Below are 13,726 nucleotides of genomic sequence, written 5' to 3' on the forward strand. Positions count from 1 at the left end.
TTACAAAAATATGTCAAACTAAGTCAGACAACAAGCCATGGGCATTGGCACTCACACCACATCTTCCTTTATCTATATGGGAGAAAATGTGACTAAAAGAGGATCTTGGTCTGCATATTGGATAACCAATGTTTGCGGAAGCATGTATAATGCATGCCAAAAACGTTTTGTAAAACAAATAAAATGTACTGAATTTATTTTGAATTTACCCTTATATTCAAGTATACTAGAACATAACGTAATTTTGTGTGGACAACTGAAAAGTAAAATATTTTTTTGTTTTATTCTTTTAAACTGCTTTGTTAGAAAACACCCAACCTCAATATATCTACTTTTCGTATATACACTATTTATCTTCTGCAATTGGTTAAGCCAAAATAAACCTGAATGGTCCAAATTTGTTGTACACCTCAATATCTGATGCTCATCAGAGAAGCAGATAATTCTGAAGCTTTCTTAAATAAATTAAATTTATGACAAGCGGTGATTTTATTTTCCTATATTCAACTTTCCATTTCTGTGTAGCAAAATCCCAGCGGCACCAGCATATCGAGTATATGTGTCTCAGATGATACGTTACTCTAGAGCTAGCTCAAAGTACGTTGATTTTGTTGAACAAGGAAAACTGCTTCCTCAAAAGTTGCTAAGACAAGGCTATGAATCAATCAAATTAAGGTCATCACTCAAGAAATATTACGGTTGCCATCATGAGCTGATTTGTCATTATGACAAAGGTATGTCAGAAATCATATCTGATATTCCTCCTCAGTCATAAAAACCTTTCATCATTACCGAACTGAACAAATAAATACTAGTAACACGCCGGGTGCCATATACAGTGCAGGAAATGCTTACCATTCCGGAGCACCTGATTTCATTCCCGGTTTTTTGAACGGGTTCGTGTTGGTTCTTATTTATTTTTTATAACTGTTGATGTACATGTCCTTTGGTTTTGTGAGTCTTTGTTTACTCCTCGGTTTTGATTGTTATTGTGTTTCCTTTACAGAAAAAGTCTCCCGTATCACTATTCATATGAGTCAATCATAAATGTACTTAGTGGTTTTGAAAATCTGTTATGATAGCAGATAAATAGATAAATGAGTGTTGTGAGCAATTTCTTCGCTATGACGTGACAAGAACAAGTTACTAGTATATTATACAATAGTATATGTGTCCTAGTAAGTTAGTACAATAGACGTTACAGTTAGACCATCGCACTTCAGCGTACCCACCAACGCACTTCAGCGTATCTAACAAGTTAGCGTCACAATGTCACCAACGCGTGAACCATCGCACATCAGCGTGACTATCGCAGTTCCAAGTCCTACTTATATGTGAATATATGTCAGTTAGAAAGAACCCCACGTTTTTATTATTTTTAACCGGATTTTTGTGACAAAAATGGCGGTTATTGATTTGAGGATGCTCGGCGATCAGGCGGGCGGTCGGACGGGCGGCAATCAAATGTTGTCCGTGCATTAACTCATTAACCGTTCAACCAAAGCTTTTTAAAGTTTTAATATGTTGTTACTGACAACTAAATGAAGGTCAAGTTCAATAATGGCGTTTCCAGTCGTGTCCTTGCATTTACGCGTGAACTGTTCTACCAAAGCTTCCCAAAGATTGAAAAATGGTGTTTGCAGTCATGTCCGTGCATTTTCTCATGAACCGACAAAATAGAGATCAAGTTCAATAATGACGATTTTGACTTTTACCGTTCAGGAGTTATGGTTCTTGAAAGATCGTAAAATGGTGTTTCCATTCACTTTGTTGCATTTACTCACGAACCATTCAATCTAAGCTTTTCAAATTTTAATATGTTGATACTGATGACAAAATAAAGGTCAAATTTGATATTGACGATTTTCACTTTCACCAATCATCAGTAATGGTTCTTGTGATATTGGACACAAATAAATGCTAATAAATCCGGTTTGCTGTCGTTGTGACAGCCTCTTGGTTTTTTTTAATATACGTCAATAAGACAGGTTCCAAACGACTTAAACAAACATATAATATAAACAAATACAGAAATGTGTTGGGTAAAAGTCCAACGACTTGAACAATAGATTCGATTCCAAGGATATGTGGTCAATGAGACAGCAACTTCCCAACTTTAACAAAAATATTATAGCTACCATGACATACAGGTATTGGATATACAATGTACGTTAATTAGACAACGACTTACTGACTTGAACAAAAATATTATAGGTGTTAACACCTGAAATTTTAGGTACAGATCTATGAGACAGCAACCCAGTGACTTGAACAGAAATGGTCAAGAACAGAACGTTAAAGTATATAATTTGCTCTTGTTATTTACTGTTTGATTTGACGTTTTTTTTTAAATGAACAAAAACATTTGCTGATTTTACGTCATCTGAATACAATAAATTGGCATCTTTGTAATTGGAGACTTATTTTAAATTATTTTTGTACCCAGAAACCCCAACTTTACAATTAACTATGTATATAGTAGGATGCCCAATCAACAAATTTTATCGATTTGCCTTAACGGAATAACATACGGCTATATTTTATATCGTTGTAAAGAGGAGAACAAGCCTCGTCGAAATAGCGTTGTCGTCGTTGTCTGCCGTGGTCACGTTTTTTTTTTAATCAGGGTCAAAGGTCAAAGCAAAAAATCAAGAAAAATGCACAGTCACAGCTTGTTTCTCCTACATATATGCGTTTTGAGGAAAATAAAAACAACCATTTTAGAGAAAAATATCTACTTTAAGAACTTATTTAATATTTTTATCGCCAAAAATGACTTTAAATTGACTTTTTTGCATATAGGGTGCAAATTTGAAATTTTCGAATAGCTGTTCAATAACAGTGACCTTGACCTATTTCAATTTCTAAATTTGATTTTTTTGTATTAAATTCGCTACAAGTACGATCTAAAGATGTTTTTAAGATCTTAACTTTAATCATTTGTCGAAAAAAAATTGTGATTTTCACGTCTTTTGATAGTAAGGTGTTCGTCAATTTCTAGGTAAAAAGCAAACAGAGAAAAAGGGGGAGAGGTAACAAAACAAAACAGGTATTAGAAACAGGTAAAACAGCCTATCCTACATATACAGATGACTAAATGAGCAACAATTGGCTATAATGATCTATAATGTTTACAAGTATTCCAAAAATATAATAAGGGAGAGGGTTATGTACAGCACCAATGTATTTTACAGACAATTGCAAACAAAATAGGCGTGAGAAACCACAGGAACATTAAAAACTTATAAACTGAAGACAAGCAGACTTCAGCATGGCAAAAACACGAAAAAGAAAAACAAATGCAAATAGAAAATTATGATCGAGGCTAGTATTACCTACACTACATTCTATGGTCTCCTGTAGTTCCCCGACCGTCGTCAAAGAACATATAGCAGGTTTTTTTTAATTATTTTTTTTTACATATCTTTCCCCACTAGATAGATTATTACTATATTTCCCACGATTTCAAAATAAAGAAGATGTTTTATTTGTTGCTTAGAAAATATTATCGACTGCGTTATTTTCATTCGATTGCTAATAATGAATTATCAGACACAAACAGAAAAATGAAATCTTACACATCGTCATCTTCGTCGTCATCAATGTGTCTAACTACAATGTTAACCACACGAGTATTTGCATTTTGGCATATGTCATTTGCCTGACATGGGCATACATCTATACATGATAGGTTTTGATCAAAGCAAATGCAACCGTTTGAAAACACAGAATACCACTTACAAGTAGAAACTAAATCTTGCAGAAATTCCCATGACATATGACCTCCGAGATAGAAAGGAACAAGGCATTGCCCATTTTGAAGAGGAGAATACTGAGGTAGTTCTGCTACACGGGAAGACATCAAATTTACGTCTGGAGTAAAACTTTTGTTACATTTTGTTTAAAAGTAGATTCACATGGAGAAAGTTTGACAAGGGAGAAATTTCAAATTGTAGCCAATTTTACGCTCAAATAGTTTAGGTCGCAGTGATCAATTTTTAGTTTTGACTTGAGATCATTCAACCTGACAACAAGATCTCGATCTGCATCTATAGGTTCAGCGATGTCACAATTAGAAAGGTTTGACAAATCGGTAAAATCATATGGGCTGTCCTTCAAGACAAAAAAACAGTGCGCTTACTGATCCTAAACAGGGTCTAATACGTTGTATTGCATCATGTAACAGCATGGTAGAAAGTTACAGATGGCAAACCGAGACTAAAATTACATATTTCGTGGACAGGTATACAGTAGTTTTCAATTGTTTATGTAATTTATAAGTGTTTCTCGTTTCTCGTTTTTTATATCGATTAGACCGATGGTATTCTCGTTTGAATGGTTTTACACTAGTAATTCTGGGGCTCTTTATAGATTGTTGTTCGGTGTGAGCCAAGGTTCAGTGTTGAAGGCCGTACATTGACCTGTAATGGTTTACTTTTTTAAATTGTTATTTGCATGGAGAGTTGTCTCATTGGCACTCACACCACATCTTCCTATATTTATATAGATTCGAAAATCTTGTATTCAAGTAATTATAGTGTCTGTTTGAAACCATAGCTCATGTGTATGCTGCATGGAGTGGATGTAAGGAACGCATAAGATTAGAACATCTCTTGTGACTTTGTTATTATCCTGCCCTTGATTTCTTTCACACCTATATCTTTGTCTACATGAATAGCATGCACATGCAAAATCATGCGAGTATCTACTTCATCGGGCGTACAAAATAATTTCTAAATCCTAAATACTATTTCTGAGCTGATTTAGGGTCCTTTGAAGTGCTAGCTAGAATAATACATCCTCGTGTGTCATAGTAACTGATATACCATGATGCTGAACAATCAATTTCCCAAGAAATCTGATTAAGGCCTGCTGGATCTCACTGACTCAAAACAACTTTTTTCCAGTCAGGAATTTGACGACCTTCTATATGTTATGTCCTGAAACACTTTAACAGACGAATAAACACTTCACTCAGCTTTTAAAAAAAATCCAGTTGTGTCTGCTAGTGTAAGAAAGATGCTACAATATTTTGTAATCATCAATACGAAAATGGTCTAGGTCTGAAGCATCATGCAATAAACTCAAATATTTCCATGCTCCCATAGCCGCGATAAAGCTTTTGTTTGTGCTTATTACTCGCTTATTAAAAAGCAATTAGTAAAAGAACCTTGACATATAACACACTTATCCCATTGTATTTCATTCTTACTTCGCTTAGTTTAACAGAACTGTAAATGTGTGCCATATTCCGGGTCCGAAACGTGATCGAAGGATTTGATTTGTATATTACAATTATAACAAAACTATCAATAAAGAAAACTAAATTAAAGTTATGAAAACCAATAAAAAATATTTCCAATTACAAAACAACGATCTTCAAACTAACTGAACTATTCCAAATATACAATTTGACCATACAACAAGCAAAAAATAGAAATGAAGTTAGTGAAAATTGTCCTAGTTAATGACCTGGTAGTGTAAGCTACAAAACGATTAACGGCACGAGAAAAGGCGTGTTTGAAACAAGGCAGAATTATCACTAAATTTGTGTTTTAAATTGCTATTTTCTTCTCACCGATTAACATTACACAGAAGATATTTGGCAAACATATAAACCATGTGTTATTGATTTAATCAGAGTAAAAATTCCGTGAAAGAACCACGTAATAAATTTTCTTTTGTTCAAAATGTGGTAAATTTCAGCTAAAAAAATAGCCATACTAAAATCATGAAATACTTATTTCTAAATTATATAAATCTTTTCAGCTTTCATTATATTATAAATTTAATTTTTAAGCTAAATGATAAGTATCATTTGAACAAATAACATAGAAAGCAATAATTTTATTTTTCGTGTTGAAGATGGTCTATATGATGAGGTATCTGTGGGTACCCTAAGAAACCACAAAATTTTGAAAAACGTGACCACGAAAGCATATGACGACATTCATGATTAAATGATATAATGATTTTCCAATCGTTTGCTTATAAATATAGCCGCCCGTATGTTATCCGTTAACTTAAACTCGTTAACTAGACGTCTTTTTCGATACTGGGCACCCTACTAATAATTGAAGAATTAATTTTAAAAGTATTAAACCGGCTGTGTAATTCCGATAGTAATCGTTAATTTTCTCTTTGTATCTTGCAAAATGCTTCTATCCGGGTAAAACGATTGATAATAAACATGAAATGTTCAAATCTTACAACAAATCATTTAAAAACCAAAATCATTAGTAAATAAATTATAGCAATTTTAATAAATTTTAGGTAAAGATAATTGAAATACAAATTTAAAACATTTCTGGAAATTACCGGAATTGAGATCAAAATATGTGTTTCCTATAAAAATACTTAAGTTATTTGCGTTTTCTCTACAGCTAATTATGTGTAAAGCGTAACGTAACTAAAGAAGATATCGGGAAAACAATGCATAATTTGAGCTATAAAGGAAAATCTATTCAAGCATAAATTTGCATGAAATTACAGTACTGATTAATTATTGAACTAATTCATGCCAAGGTGTTGGTCAAGGTTAATTTAAGAAAAGTTAGTGCTACACCTAGTCTAGTTTTTCAGTGAGACAAATAGTACCATAGCAAAATCATTTAAATATTGAAATTAAAATCAACGATATTTTCAACAAATAAACTGAGTAAAAAAGTCTACTATTATAAATAAACTAAAAAGTCTACCAAAAATATACTAACTTACATTTTTTTAATTTTCTTTGTTACATGATTTATGTAATGCTATGTGTATTTATTTCGGGTCAGTATGAGTATACCCGATCGCAACATAGTGCACTTGCTCTATAAACAACAGCGTAACAACTAGAGGGGGTCGGATGGGTCCTGATCCCGAAATCCAGGGCTTAGAAACACGAAATCCCGAGGTTCCGAATTTAAAGAAATTTAAATCCCGACATCCCGAAATTCGAAAAAAGAATTCCCGGATCGATCCCGAAAGGATGAATTCCGAAATCCCGAGCTTAAAAACACCCGATCCCGACGTCCCGAAAAAGGCCCTGCTCCCTCCCCTTTCCAACTAGGATGGCGTTTGTAACTGATTCCTCCGTGGGAATCGGAGTCAGAATTTACAAATTTTTCACTAATTGCTCCTTAGGATTTCACTGTATTTCTATGTGATTTTGGCCTCTTGTGTGAAGAGTTGTCGCATTGCAATCACACCACATCTTCTTTTTTAATATTTTACCTTATCATAGCATTGGTATTATCATGATTATTTGGGTCTCAAATCAATGTAAAAGAAATCTAGAATCAGCTTAAATTTTGGTGAATGATCTTTTAAATGTTAAAAGAAAAATTGGTGTTAAGGGGGTAAACATTCTACCCTGTATCGAAGGTATAAAAAAAAACAAAAACCAAGGAGTCCGACAATCTAACAAAAATTCCTAAACCTCACCTAAGTTTTAGTTTTTATCCGAGCATTGTTAGTTCGTTTTATGGGCTTTAGTTAACTAACCAATATACATATTTATTGGCATCTTGAATGGTTTCGAAATTCACTGTCAGTATTTTACCAGTTCGGAATACAGTGGCTTATTTAAGGGGAAGAGAGTCCCCCCTTTTTTGTTTTGTGGTAAAAGTAAAAATTTGGTGACTTTATCGAAGAAATTACTGAAGCAGAACTTGCGCGGGTACAATCTTTGGCAATCAATGCCCCCCCCCCCCCCCCCCCTTTTATGAACATTTCAGTCTGTCACTAACTTGAATACGTGATCGTTCATTGAAAACAAAGATAACGATAAAGACAAGCTCGTATTTTTAGTATCCTGTTTTTGTAAAATATAAATATACCGTGTAATCATCTTAAAAGACTACAGCATTGAGGGGGGATAGGACCTTTATCGGGACTCCGGGATCGGGTGTTTTTAAGCTAGAGATTTCGGGATTGACCCTTTCGGGATCCGGGAATCCTTTTTTGTCGCATTTCGGGACGTCGGGATTTACTTTATTCAAATTCGGGACCTCGGGATTTCGTTTATTAAGTCCGGGATTTCGGGATCAGGACCCCTTCTTTCCCCCCTCAGCATTTATTTCATTTTTAGCTTTATCTACTATTGTGTTTTGCACGCTCAATTCAATCTAAACGTATTCGATATTCTCACTGAAAACATTCACCCTTCCATATCACGACGTTCAATGAATGAATATAAATGTTCATTTACGTATTCTTTATATGTAAGAATTTAAATAGACATTCAGTACATGTACCGACATGTGTATATTACACATTATAGATATATATTTTAAATACCACTGTATACATGTACTTGGGTTAACATGGGAGTTGTTTGTTTATACCGTGTATATTTAACTATTTGGATCACCATATCTTCACAATGTGTTGAATATGGAATGTAATATGTGATTCTTTAAATATCTACGTACATATTTATTGTTGTGTAAATAAAGTTTTAACTTAGTTAGTCAATAATGGCAATTTCTTAAAGAGAAATAATACCAAGGACGTTGTTATCAATGATTTTAAGTGGCATTATACCAAAATTGGTTAAATATATTGTGATTTATCAGAAGTCAGATTATATAAGCCACTTCAGTAGATATTCGTAGTTTTTTTTTCAACGGTGAAGGCTGTAAAATTGACACAATGTACTCAAAAACCTAGTTCTATCAGAAGAATGACGTTTAAATATTTAAGAACATAAGTAACTACAAAAGTAAACAATTCAATTTGGATCTTTAAAAATTCTGTTTGGATATTTTGAAAGACGACAATACGAAATATGTTGTGTGTAATTTGGATGTCAAAATAAAGTGACCATTTTAGTGCGCTTGTATTACAGCAGATTAATGAGAACTATAAGGGCAGATTCTATGTACACTTTTGGAGAGACAATATTTGTATGGATAGTATAACAGACAGCAAGACAAGAAATAAAAATTGTGTGTGGATGTTTGGAAAAACTATATATAAAAGGGTCAATTTACATGTAAAGATAGTTTAAGAGAAACACTAGAGAACTCAAATGGAAACGTTAAATGATTTGACAAAATTAATAAATGGATAAGGTACTTCTAGTGTATGAAGAGGATTTCATGAAAACCAAGCTTTTTCAAGGAATTCAGTCTAAAGATAACTTGGTGTGTTTGGCTAGTATAAAAGCAGGTGAAGACATTCATAGAAAATGCCAGAAAACAGGGCAATCCTATCTGCACGTTATTCTAACGTTTGCTTCTCTTGGGGTAGAACGAAAATTTGTCCCCATGATATACCAGTTATCAAATGCGGATATAAATTTAGATTCGGTCAATAATAATGGAGTATCGCCCTTGCATATGTCAATTCATAAAGCCTTGCTTGAACTTATGGTAGCTTTAGTAAAATGTGGTGCTTCATGTGACAAGGAACTTGAAATGGAGTTGTTAAGCGAAGTGCGCGGTCCGTCTAGTTTTGAGTTGACTAGCTGTTATCAAAAGTTTTCTCCTGGATATTGGGACGCAGTTGAAAACGACAAAGCTTTCAAAACAAATGTTTTAGTCAAATCATGGTGTAGGATTAATATATCCAAAAACAATAAATCCCTTATAGAATATGCTAAAGAAAAGAATGCATGTGAAAAAATAGTAAAGATGTTATTTCATAACGAGGCATCAATTGAGTTTGCACATGCCACAATAGCAGGGGATGAAGAACGAATGCGCTTCCTCTTATTGCATCATGATGTTGATTTATCTACCTCCGACCTTTCACACAGAGAGAGTTATTTCGATCCTTACGCACCCTTAACATTATATGGCGCAGCCATTAAATACGGTCACAAACATATACTGCTTATGTTAAAAAATCCCAAAGATGTCGTCGGTGACAGGCGTCAAACTGTAACAACGGGAGATAACACCAGCGACAAACATCAAAGTGATCAAATCGATATGGTTGACGGTTCACAAGTGTGTGTTGTTCTCTAAATTTTTCAATAGTGAAAACATTTAACATTTCAATTGTGCCAAATCAAACTGTAATTGTTTATAAATTGCGTTTTTTACTTTTATACATAAAATATATTTTTGAATCAAATTCTAATACATTTAATGAATGTTAATATTAGTTTTGCTCACGACTGTATAACTAACCAGTTGGAAGATTGCTGGTTAATGTCCAGTGGCAAATGTTACGAGCATATCAGGAAAAGAGCGTGTGTTACAGAATGGGATAGTATTCTAAGACGTATTGTGTTCGGTCTTTTAACGCTGATTAAGTGCACTGCGTCACATGCCCGAATCTCGGGGGGGCCACTTCCTATGTAATGACTGGTAGGGATGAGCCGCTGGAATAGGTCACTATTTCATGCTTCATAATATATGAAAAGGGTGAGAAATTCAGATTAAATATATCAATAGGTTGATATTATCACTTGCTGGATTATATCATAAGTATCTGAAACTAATCAAATGTTCGTATTTATTTTTGATGGGTTAAACCACAGTCGTAAATGCATTAACTATTTGTCAAACCAATTAAACTCTATTTATTCAATGTGGTATTTCCACTGAGGCTAGTTGTAGATGCAATAAATCCAATCATTTTGACATTTCCAACTAATTAACATTGAAAAGTTTGTATACATGAAACATTTAAAGAAATTCCATAGCATAGTGTCAGCGTCCTTCAAGAGGGAACAGCAAATGTAACTTTTCATCAGTTTTTAATTAATGTTAAACTAAGTAAAAGTGAAACTATTTGAAGTGTTAATTACTACATTTATCTGACAAAACATATTTCATTGTCTTTTGAAATTGAAATTTCTTCATAATTAAAGATATATAAAAGGGACAAATAGAGGAAAGTTTTTGAGATGTGACGGATTTATTGGAAATGCAAGGTGTGATTATTGCGACTGGCGTTGCTTCTAAACAAGAAGTGAAATGAGCGGGACCTCAAAATGTTTGTATATATGTACAAGAAGATGAAAATATTCAAATATATCTATAGGTCTGTTTTTGTTCATAAATATATGACAAGGTATATATTTTTGATAAACAAAATATATGAAAAGGGTGGGGTACTTGATGTCTCAGCTGCTCACCCCTACCAAAAAAAGTTTGAAGTGGCCCCCCCGGGGCCCGAATCTATAGGTGCCTGCCCAAGTCAGGAGCATGCACTTCAGTGGTTGTCGTGTGTTGCTGTATATCGTATTTCAATTTTGTTCATTCTTTTTTTTTAAAATCAGACCGTAAGATTTCTTGTTTGAATTGCTTTACAATTTTCTCTTAAATATAGCTGACTGTATGGTAATACGGGGCGCCGAATGGGACTCTTGTGGTTTTGTACAAAATTCAATTCTGTGCTACAGACTTGTTTTGTGAGAACTTCAATTTTGTCATCACAAAATTCATTTGTGTAGACAAAATTCATTTTTGTCATGACAAAATTCATTTTTGTAGACAAAATTCATATTTGTCATGACAAAAGTCAATTTTGTCTTAAAGGTATGCAAATATAAACATATTTGCATACAAAATTTACTTTTGTTACCTGATATGGAAATTAAATCACAAAAGTCAATTGTGTACGGTAAGATTCAATTTTGTGAGACAAAATTGACTTTTGTGAAACAAAATTAACTTTTGTGAGACAAAATTGACTTTTGTGAGACAAAATTGACTTTTGAGAGACAAAATTGACTTTGTGAGACAAAATTCAATTTTGTCATTTTTTTTGAGACAAAATTCAATTTTGTCATTTTTGTTGAGACAAAATTCAATTTTGTCATTTTTGTTGAGACAAAAGTCAATTTTGTTAATTTTATTGAGACAAAAGTCAATTTTGTAAATTTTGTTGAGACAAAAGTCAATTTTGTAAATTTTGTTGAGACAAAAGTCAATTTTGTCAATTTTGTTGAGACAAAAGTCAATTTTGTCAATTTTGTTGAGACAAAAGTCAATTTTGTGACGACAAAATTCATTTTTGTGATGACAAAATTCAATTTTGTAACAAAAAAATTGACTTTTATGAGACAAAATTGACTTTCGTGAGACAAAATTGACTTTCGTGAGACAAAAATCAATTTTGTTGAGACAAAATTCAATTTTGTTAATTTTGTTGAGACAAAATTCAATTTTGTCAATTTTGTTGAGACAAAATTCAATTTTGTTAATTTTGTTGAGACAAAATTCAATTTTGTCAATTTTGTTGAGACAAAATTCAATTTTGTCAATTTTGTTGAGACAAAAGTCAATTTTGTCAATTTTGTCTCACAAAAGTCAATTTTGTGTAACAAAAGTCAATTTTGTGTAACAAAAGTCAATTTTGTGTAACAAAAGTCAATTTTGTGTAACAAAAGTAATTTTTGTGTAACAAAAGTCAATTTTGTGTAACAAAAGTCGATTTTGTATGCAAATTAGTTCACAGAAACAAAACTAAACTAATTTAAATACAAAATTGACTTTTGTCGCTCAATTTTCAAATTAGGTAACAAAAGTCAAGTCTGTGTAACAAAAATGAATTTTGTCATGACAAAAGTGACTTTTGTCCGTTGATAGATAATTTTGTATGACAAAATTTCAAATTTGTAGTTTGATACAAATTTTGTTAAACTGAACTCATTTTTGTTGAACAAAAGTCACTTTTGTCGTACAAAATTGAATTTTGAGTACAAAACCACAAGAGTCCCATTTTGCGCCCCGTAGGTAAGGGTTTGGTAATTGTTGGTCGTACGGTGACCTATATTTGTTAACTTCTATGTCATTTGGGCTCTGGTTGATGGAGAGTTGTCTCATTTTCATGTTCCTAATTTTATATTAGTCACATGATAACTGCACTACAAGGAAATGATGTGTCACCCTACAAGGACACATTGTTAAGTCTCCCTGCCAACCAGTTTTTGCTCTTACTCTTTAATGTCACTTACATATAGCAAAGAAGCAGCAAATACCAATATTTTAAATTATTTGGTTGGGCCTGGAGGGGAATTTAACCAATGACTTCTTGCATGCAATGCTGACATGCTCCTTTACATATACAAGAGTGCACACGCTGAAATGTCTCGCCTTCTTTACTAATCATTGATATTATGTTGATAGTCCTAAGTATAAAGTTTTATTAAAAACTGTCACATAAACTTAACATTAACCAAGATAACTAAACAAAGACCAATGAACCATGAAAATGAGGTCAAGGTCAGATGAACCATGCCAGACAGACATGTACAGCTAACAATGTTTCCATACAACAAATATAGTTGACCTAGTACTTATAGTTTAAGAAAAATAGACCAAAACACAAAAACTTAACTCTGAGCAATGAACCGTGAAAATGAGGTCGAGGTCCAATAAAACCTGTGCGACTGACATATAGATCATAAAATATTTCCATACACCAAATATAGTTGACCTATGGCATACAGTATTAGATAAAAAGATCAAAACACAAAAACTTAACTTTGACCACTCAACCATGAAAATGAGGTCAAGGTCAGATGACATCTGCCCGCTAGACATGCACACCTTACAATAATGCCATACAACAAATATAGTAGATCTATTGCATAAAGTATGAGAAAAACAGACCAAACCACAAAAACTTAACTATAACCACTGAACCAAGAAAATGAGGTCAAGTTCAGATGACACCTGCCAGTTGGACATGTACACCTTACAGTCCTTCTATACACCGAATATACTATCCCTATTGCTTATAGTATCTGAGATATGGACTTGACAACCAAAACTTAACCTTG

This window comes from Mytilus trossulus, chromosome 10 (genome assembly GCF_036588685.1).
Source record: "Mytilus trossulus isolate FHL-02 chromosome 10, PNRI_Mtr1.1.1.hap1, whole genome shotgun sequence".
NCBI lineage: Eukaryota > Metazoa > Mollusca > Bivalvia > Mytilida > Mytilidae > Mytilus > Mytilus trossulus.